At 37.7% G+C, this 9,727-nt stretch overlaps 1 pseudogene; it reads right to left on the bottom strand.

The window, feature by feature from the left end:
* The window catches only part of LOC107700084 (centrosomal protein POC5-like), a 9,780-nt pseudogene extending 3,146 nt beyond the window's left edge, over window positions 1-6,634 (bottom strand).
* Between the last annotated feature and the right edge of the window lie 3,093 nt (window positions 6,635-9,727).

A 9,727-nucleotide genomic window follows, 5' to 3' on the forward strand; every position in this document is an offset into this window, starting at 1 on the left:
TTTGGTTTTGAGACTTTAGTCTTTGCAACTTCAGGGATCTTATCTATGCACAATCAGCTTGTAACACTCCAAAGAGAAAGGAAGACTTGAAATCGCATCATATGACCTCTTTAACATTGATAATAATAAATAGTAAATGTTTCTTGAGCAGCAAATCAGCATATTAGAATGTTTTCTGAAGGATCAGGTGACACTGAATCTTCTCTTTGTAAACAACAACAGATTTATAAACGATTCTAATGACGAATATTGCGTTCCCACATGCAAATTAAAGCGGAATTCTGGTTTAATCCGGAAGAATCACATCCCTGATTAGTATGTTTGATGTTTTGCTATCGACTCATGTACTTCGACATCTCTAGGGATGTTTCTTGATACCTGAGTGACAGGGTGGTGTCTTTCTACAACAACTGAACTCATGGGAGGAGCCACGCCCATGACATGCAGGGCTGCAGGGGGGCGGCCCGTTCGTTATGCTCTGCCCGTCCTGTCAAACGAGCGGTCACTGTCTTAGAGGATTTTTGCTTGCCAGCTGTTACTATCCGTGTGCTCGCCTAAAGAAGAGTTTAGCAATGCCATTAAAAGCAGGCCGTTTTCAGAGCATTCAATAAACAAATATAGAAATGTTATCACAAACTATTTGAAAAAGCAGGTTAGAAACAGGTTCAGCAGGCTGATATAAAAGTTCATAAATATGCTTGCAGTCACATGTGGTACCTGTCTGAAGGAGCTTGTATTGCCCCCTTGTGGACCGGAAGAATTCACCACCGTGGTTGAGAGAAGAGATTCTGCTCTTGGGCCCGTGCTTACATCAGGCTGAGAGAGAAAATCTTCCTGAAACGACAGAGATAAATAAAAACAGTAATTTAAAAGCATTATTCTGACACTATTCTCAGAAATAAAACACAAAAATGCAAATATAAACATTTGGTCCTAAATAAATAAAAAATGTTGATCTATATATAAATATTGGCCATGCAAAGTTGCACTTTATAGGTTGACTTATGACAATTAAAGGGCATCTGTAAAAACACTAAAAAGAAAACACTGCAATCTCGTACTGATTCTTCATCAAGATTGATACTGAAATTAAGAGCATCGCATACATGGAGTATATCAATATGAAAACAATGGTGCTAAACATGACTGCTGGGTTCAAAGAATCTTTTCTTGCATGTCTTACCGCCTCTACATTCTCTGTAACGCTGTGGGAGGGGCCCAGCTGTATTGGACTTTCCATGATAATTGGACTGAGCCGTGATGACGAGACAGTCCGTGGAGGGTGATTGACCATTGAGCTGGTACTTGGCTCATCCCCTGGAAGTGGAACATCTACAAAAAATTAATTAAGGCTAGACTGATGATACTGCACAAGGTTTGATCTTTGGAAATTATATTGTCAAAACAAAAAAGAATATGGTACCTACATGAAGACATTAACAGCCCTGCAGTAATTTGAATGATTGTTTCAGATCCGATTTCATTCTTTTAATATCAAATTCTGTCTCGCACTCTCCCTCTGATGCTCATTGGCTCAAAAAAAAAAAAAAAAACAGGGCACTATTTTCTCCATTTCTTCTCTAATGCTGACAGCAAAGGATGTTGAGAAAAAAAAGGTTTTAAGCAATCATAATGAAAAAAGTAGTTTTCTGTTCACAAGACAATTTTTTTTTTGTATTGACCGTGCACACGTTAACTTGAAGATGCCAGTTAAGCTGACAGCCTGGTCTACATGGGAATTTACAGGTGAAGTGTGTAATTTTGGCACCAATTGTGAACCCTAAACAGTATTGCAATTTTTTTTTAATAAACAAGTTTCTTAAACACTGTCCTTCTGCCATTTGTTCAGGCAAAACCTATGAATGGCTGGTTTATAGTTGTCTGCACACCTTGGAATAAGTATTTTAACACAGAAAAATATAAAACAACACACTTCAACCTTTAACATTTGTCTACCTTTACTGCTTATTTCATTGTATATACAGTATGAGCTACACGTGGGACAACAGAAGGGAAAAAGGTTGATTATGATGCAGGAATCATTCTGATTAGTAAAGCCAGAGGCTAGAAAGCCATTACCACAATCATTCTGATTTAGTTGCCATATAAACTGACATGCCTAGGGTGTATTCAATTTTTTGGAAATGACCTTTTGTCAAATTCACAGTCTTTAACACTAATGTGAAGAGGTTTTGTAACATTCAAACCTTTTTTTGCATAAGAGAAATATCTGAGTATCTGTCTGTCATAACCTACACTTCAATAATGTAACAATCAGTCATGTTAAACTGGTACATCGTGCCTTAATAAATGTGAATATTGCCAATGTAATTGAGCTGAACCTCTCTATTATCTTACCACGGTCCAGTCTACCCACTTCTCCAGTGTTAAACATGCTAAGGGCCTCGATGTTGAGCGCACAGACCCCACGCATGAAAGCTTTCTTCATAGAGTCCTCATAGCGCTCTCGCTCTGTGTGTAGCCTGTGGATTTCAGCTTGAGCTTTCTGGAGCTCCTCTACATGCTGACAAACACAATCACATAACTCTCATGCTATGTCCACATCCAGTAACTTATTAAACATGGAATCACTCACACCAAGAAGTAAATTGCGGTATGGGCTCCACTCACCTGTGCCATCTTGGCCTCATAGTCTGTAGAGAGCTGCATGCAGGCGTCCCCTGCTCTGGCACAGCATGCTCTCTCCACACGCTCCCGCCACCTGTTTTGGATGAGCGAGTGCCAGCCTGCCCACACCTTCCTCTTGAGCTGCAAATGACAGTGCTGCTCGGCCAGTCTGGCCCCCTGAGCCTGGAACACACCGAAATCCATTAACATTTATATTATACTTAAAAAAAAGCAATGTTTTTGAAAGAAGTCTCTTAGGCTGAATTAGATTTTTTTTTTTAATCCTGTGATGGCAAAGCTGAATATTCAACATCAGCAGTCATTACTCCAGTTTTCGATGTCACACGATCCTTCAGAAATCATTATAATATGCTTTCAAATGCTAATATTTCTTATTGTTGAAAATTGTACGCAAACTTTTGAATGTATATAGTTTGTGTATATAAATTAAAAAAAAAAAAAAATCTTTGTTGAAGATTTACCAAAACACAACTAGGCATGTAAAATATACTGATTATTCCCAATATGCCCAGGTAAATAGTGTCCTTATGCTAAAATCTTGAGTACAAAATAAATAAAAATATGTTTTCATAAATTTTAAGACTATGTGTGTATGATCAATCACCTTCTGTTAGAAAGAAATTAAATTAACAATGGGCAACAAATAAGGGTATTTCTACAGAAGTAGACTTAACTGAAAAGACAGAGTGAGTAAATGATGACAGAAAACTGCAATTTCTCCAAGAAGAGAAAATGAATACAAAACACCAAGCCTGTCTGAAGTTATCAATCTGACATGAGTAAACAACACCGCCTGAAAAACATCTGCCCTGCATGTGTGTGCTGTCAGTCTGAGCTGCCCCGTCTCACCTCCTCTCTGGCAGCACACTGTTGTAGTCTCCACTGGTTGAAACTCCTCGTCAGCTCCAGTTTCTCCCTCTGCCTGTCAACCGCCCTGCTCAGATTCACTATCACCTGCAGGTGGCAAAGGCCAAAGAGGAGATGACAGACTGGAAAACAGAGACTTACAGCCTGTTGAAAATTGATTCAGAGCTGCATGTGTGTTTTGAATTACAAATTGTGTGTTGCATATCATAATGTTTTGCACCCCATTTACTGCATATCAAAGCTGTATATTCAATACCAATATCTCTGTAATTTTAGCAAATGTTTATTAGCTTCATACTACAGGGCCAGCCTATTAATTACAATTAATAACATCTCTGATAAAAAAAAAAGACAGTCTCAACATCTGTGTGCACCTCATCTTTTCTCTGGTTAGAGATCTTGTAGGTGTTGAGCAGGTCTTTGAGACCATCCATCTCAGCATTTACAGCAGCCATATGGGCTGCATGTCTCTCCCTCTCCTTCTTAAGCTCCAGTCTGTGCTGCTCCACAAAGGCCAGTTTCCACTTCCTCAGCTCCATCATCACATTACTCTGCTCACAGACCAAGAAACAGTTCCTATAATGCATTATGGTATGAACTATGAAGCAAAACACTTACCAAAACACTAACCAGTGTTATTTTTTATGTCACTGAGATACTATTATAGTTTATACTTTATTTAATTTTTGTTTTCATTTTAATTTTAGTTCAAAGTTTTAATAATTTTGTTGTGTGGTTTTATTTTATTTTTCTTTTAAATATGTCTAATATACAGTATATTTCTATTAATTTTATTTCAGTTTTAGTTTAGTCATTTTAGTACATCAAGAAAATGAGAAATGTTGCTTAGAACATCTAGATTTTTTCTTTAACGGTTTTATTTTTGGTTAACTACAATAACCTTGCTACTTACAATACATAATTGCAAAGCAAACCTTAAGGTTTGTGCTCCAGGTGTCCAAAATGTTCTCCATCTTGTTCAGGTTCTCCTCTGAGATGAACATCTCAGTCATGACGGCGGTCAGAGCATCAGGGCTGCTTTGTCCTGATCTGTCGGATCCAGTCTGCGACCTCGCTGTTCTTTCCTCAGATGACACAGACCTGTCTGCCAGGCTCTCACCTGAAGTAGAAGCATCAATATTATAAAACGGTTCTAACTCTAAATTCTGATCGGATGAGACACATTTGAAAGCAAGAGGGCTGAGAGATTCTGATTTAAATGGCTTCATGATGTTACCCTTAGATGTGCGACTTGGTGGTCTGGATTCTTCTAATGACGGAGTTGACAACAGGGCTCTGTTGTTTACGTGCCCGTCATTATCTGAAATAAAACAGAGGAAAACAAAGAGTGGTTCTCAGTCTTTTTGACTACAAGGCCCTCCATTGCCAAAGACAAATTTGAAAGCCTCCCAAAATATTTCTGACGCTTCTGCTGTTATGACAAAGCTGCTCATTTTTTATTTACAGAAACAAGGTGTGGCAATATAGTAAAATTATTATAAATAATCAAAATAATTAAATTACATAATTCCAATAACAGAATGTTCTTCATGGTTTACACTTTTTATTACCACAAAATCGACATGACTCATTTACATGCGATTACGGTTTTTGGTTTTTTTTACTCACAAATAACAATCTCTACCTGATAAAACATTGTTGAGCTTTATAAAAAACATTTAAATTACTTAATATTTTATTCATTTCCTCAATTTTTCCATGTCTACAAATTGCACTTTTACAATTTCCCTCGTTCAGTATATCCAGGTTGCTTAAGAAATCTTAAGAGCCCTGGTCCCTAAATAAAAATCGCAGTTGTTAAGGGAACAAATTAATAAATTATTTCAGCTTCCATCTAGATTTTTAGCTGTTCTTTCAGCCCCTTTGGATGTGTGTTGATATCCCCTAGTGGGCGCCAACCCCACTATATCAAGCCCACAATCACTGCTTTACATCTACAGACCTTTTAACCCAAAAATTACTTACAACATTAGTGTTTGCAATTTGTAATTACATAGCATTATTATATGCTACGTTAGTATTATTAATATGCATTATACGCTAGTAAGTGTTCTACCAGCAGGGGGTTGAGAGTCATGTGCTGCAAACTCTTGGAGAGTTGAGTTGTGCTCAATGGCTGTGATGGGAAACTCGGTTCATATTTAGGAGTCACAACAGCATACCGAAGAAGTTCTTCATACTCATCCTGAACATTTGAAAGAGAACAACGTTAAAGTGTCCATTAAACTGTCAAAAATTACAGAAAGTCAAATATCTTTTGTGGTGGTGGATATGATAACTCACCTGAAGTGCAGAGGAAACAGAGCTGCCTCTGTCTAAATCTCTTGGTAAAACTGGACTATTTTGTTCCCCTTCATCCGATGACATCTGAAATACAGAATGAAAGAGGACATGTTACATATATCTAACTTTAAATAACTCATTTAATTTCAACAAGGCAAAATAACCAATTCTTAAATCCGAGGAATCATGATTACTTGATAGCTATTTCCAGTCTACTTCAAAACGGTTTAAACTTAACGTTACCTTGTGTAACTCTCTGTCATTGTTAAAAAAAAACACTTAAAAAGAAAGAAACTGATCAAGACAACTCGATCTACCAGCTAAAACGACTATTTACATACAAAATGCTACTAATAAACTACCAATAATGCACTTATAGAACCATTAGTTGAAGGTCTAACGAACTGTGCATCGGTTTTGTTTATTTGAGCAGCAGTGATTTCTCGAGGTTTTTGTTTTTGTTTACTGATGTTCATTATAATGTTCATATATTATATTGTAAAAACAAAGATCGACTCAGTTGTCACGCAGCTGACATAAACAGCCTGTCCCAGAAACGAAGCAAAAGTGCAACCTAAGTTCCTGCTGAAGATTCATAGCGCTGTGTTAGCCTCTTATGAAGTTCCTGTGCTAAATCTGCTAAGCATCAAGTGGGGTGCGGTAGAGAGATAAAACTGTACAATCGTTACCTTCTCAGTGAGATTGTTAAGGGTATTTGTTCCTCTGTTAACACAACGTACGCTTTCAATCTGCAAGCACTATACTGTTAAAAAGCAGTGTTTCAAACTGCTAGTCGCTGCAATAACATTTTCGTTTTGAAATCACTGTTGCCAACTAATTTTCAGGGGAAGTTGCTAAAGGAAGGTCGATTTGTTGCGCGATGACGTCATTATGTAATCACGTCGCAACATTGTGTCACTACATCAAATCTCAGTGCCAAATATACAAAATATATTTTTATGTTAATTTAGATTTGTTCGTAAAATAATATAAATGCATAATATAATGGTAAAATATAAATATTTGTATATACAACATTGAATTATTTTACACACACATTTTTGAACGATTACAAGTTTTTTTTTATTAGCTAGTAAACTAGTAAAACTACACATTCTGAACAATTATAGTTTTAAGCAAGTATTAGTCAGTATGCTACACTCTAAGAAAAGACTTCACAGGTTTTCACCTGCATTTTAAATTACGCATTGTATTTTGTGTTTCGGGTTAAAGGGTTACAATAACGGATAATGTCCTGGAAAATTACTAGTAGCCTACCTTTTCCATTTTTCTAGGAATTTTTCTTACAGTGCCTAACTGATCAACAATCACAGGTACAACAAGGTGTATCATAAATGAACAATTATTAAATAATTATTATTTTCAAATTGAACAATTGCAAATAGCAATAACTTAATTCATGTGATGTGTGTACTGCATAGGCATCTTTGGTTTCCTCTTTTTGGGAAATTTAGATGGAAAATGTGTGCCTTTTTATTGTTTGAGTCACTTATCAAAAGTTGCTAAAAGTAGCCAAATAAAGTTTAAAAATAGCTACATTTGTTGCTAGGTGCTTTTGGAAGAAAAAGTAGCTAGGGTAGTCTGAAAAGTTGCTAAATTTAGCAACAAAATTGCTAAGTTGGCAACACTGTAGAAAAGTTGGCACGTTTATCTTGGCTATTTTGATTGGATAGAATGTTTCCGTAGTAACGGGGACCCAAAGAGTCTGTTGTATTGTTCTGTTGACATGTTGCCTACCCACAATATAGATATGTGTACATATCTATGACCCACAATGACCAAAAATACAAAAAAATCGACGAAACACAATGTTAACAAACAAATCGATGTTTTTTTTCTTTTTCCAGATTTAACAAATAAACATGTTTGGATATTTTAGCGACCTAGAAATAGTGCATTCATAAATATTTCTTTATCATTTATTTCATTTTAACATTTTGTATTTATTTTTAATCCATAAACTTTATGTTTATTTCCAGATTTCAATTACATTTTCACAGATAACTTTCTATGTTCTCAAACTTGTGGGGACTAACAAAAACACAAGGAAAATATGAGAAGAAAATCAATCTGAGGCCAAACAGATTGCTTGTGTATCATGACATTATTAATGCGTCAAGAATCAAAAAGATAACTGAAGCGCATGAATTGAATGAATGAATCTGGCCTCATAACAAAATGACCCACACACTGACCTTGCTATATGCTATATAAACCCTGCAGGTATTTTGTGTTTTGAGTGGACACTTAATCCCTCATAAGTACAATAACGTCAATGCTTTTTTGATTTCAGGAGGTATATAGGCTACATTTAGACATGTAGGACACTACATAACAAAATAATATGGCCTATGTGTACTACGGAATTACTAGTAATCTCTGGCGCTATAACTTAAAGAATCTTTTCGATTAAAAAAACTTCTCAGCTCTTACATTTGCATCAGGAATCGAAAGCAACTGGAATATAGGCTAATTTCCAAAGTGGTGGGCTTGTGTGTAATGTACATAGCATTGGTCTGTGGATTAGCCTAGCATTGAATTTTAGCATTGGAATGACACATATAGAGAAGACAAGAGCCTTTCTCAATATGCGTTCTTGGCCCTGTCCCAAATGGAACACTAAACCCTCGCGGTCTTCCTCTGAGTCCGCACTTTCGTGACCTAATGCCGCTTTGACTGTCGGGTAGAAGTCTGCTGTGGAGCTCGCCCCAGTGCGGGCTCGGCAGAAGTGCGGATCGAGGGCGCATAACAGCCGCAAAGGGGGCGCTCGCGAGCACTCTTCTGAACGCTAAAATGACAAATGGGACACTCTACGGCAGGGATCCTCAAATCTGGCCCACGAGATCCACTTTCCTGCAGAGTTTAGCTCTAACCCTAATCAAACACACCTGAGCATGCTAATCAATGTCTTCGGGATCATTAGAAAATCACAGGTAGGTGACTTTGATCAGGGTTGGAGCTAAACTCTGCAGCGCATTGGCCCTCCAGGGCAAGATTTGAGGAACCCTGCCCTACGGTCTCGTGGACTTAACGTGCACGCGCACGCAGAGGCCATTGTAAGTCCGTAAGACCGCAAGTGCACATGAAGTGTTCCATTTAGGACAGGGCCCATTGCCTTGTCCAAATACCCACACTTGCGGTCTTGGCCACTTGAGAGCGTGTGTGCGCGACAGGAAGTAAGTGCGCAAGAATGTCCCAGATCTTAAAGGGGTCATATGATGCGATTTCAAGTTTTCCTTTCTCTTTGAAGTGTTACAAGCTCTTAGTGCATAAAGAAGATCTGTAAAGTTGCAAAGACTAAAGTCTCAAATCCAAAGAGATATTCTTTATAAAAGTTAAGAGTCAACCACGCTTACCTAAAACGGCTCGTTCTAACACACCCCCACATATCTACGTCACTATGTGGAAATATTAGCATAATGCCCCCCAAATGTGCACGCAAAGAAAGAAGGCGTGGTTTCAGGAACAGCAGTGTTGATGCAGCCATGTCAGGGAGACGGTGTGTGTTTCAGTGCAAAAGCAAAAGCACTTTATTTGGCCTTCCGGAAGTAGATGCAATTAGGAATCATTGGTTAAGATTTATTTACAACAGAACAGCATTTGTGCAACGCATTTTTATGGACGACAGTTTTTTGAACCTAGACGAGTACAAGGCTGGCTGTGCACAAAGGCTATTTCTAAAAAAAAAAAAAGGGTCAATTCCGACTTTGCTATGACAATCTGGCGCTTCTGAATCAGCGACTGTAAGTATGTTTTGTTACTAGTTTAAGTATTTGCTATTGACTTTTCAAATGCGGAGTTTTGTGCAGAGCAGAGTAACGCGTTGTGTGTGTGTGTGTGTGTGTGTGTGTGAGGGGAACAGGGTCACATCACAGGAGAGTGAACT

This window comes from Sinocyclocheilus anshuiensis, unplaced genomic scaffold, assembly GCF_001515605.1.
Source record: "Sinocyclocheilus anshuiensis isolate Anshui unplaced genomic scaffold, SAMN03320099.WGS_v1.1 scaffold983, whole genome shotgun sequence".
NCBI lineage: Eukaryota > Metazoa > Chordata > Actinopteri > Cypriniformes > Cyprinidae > Sinocyclocheilus > Sinocyclocheilus anshuiensis.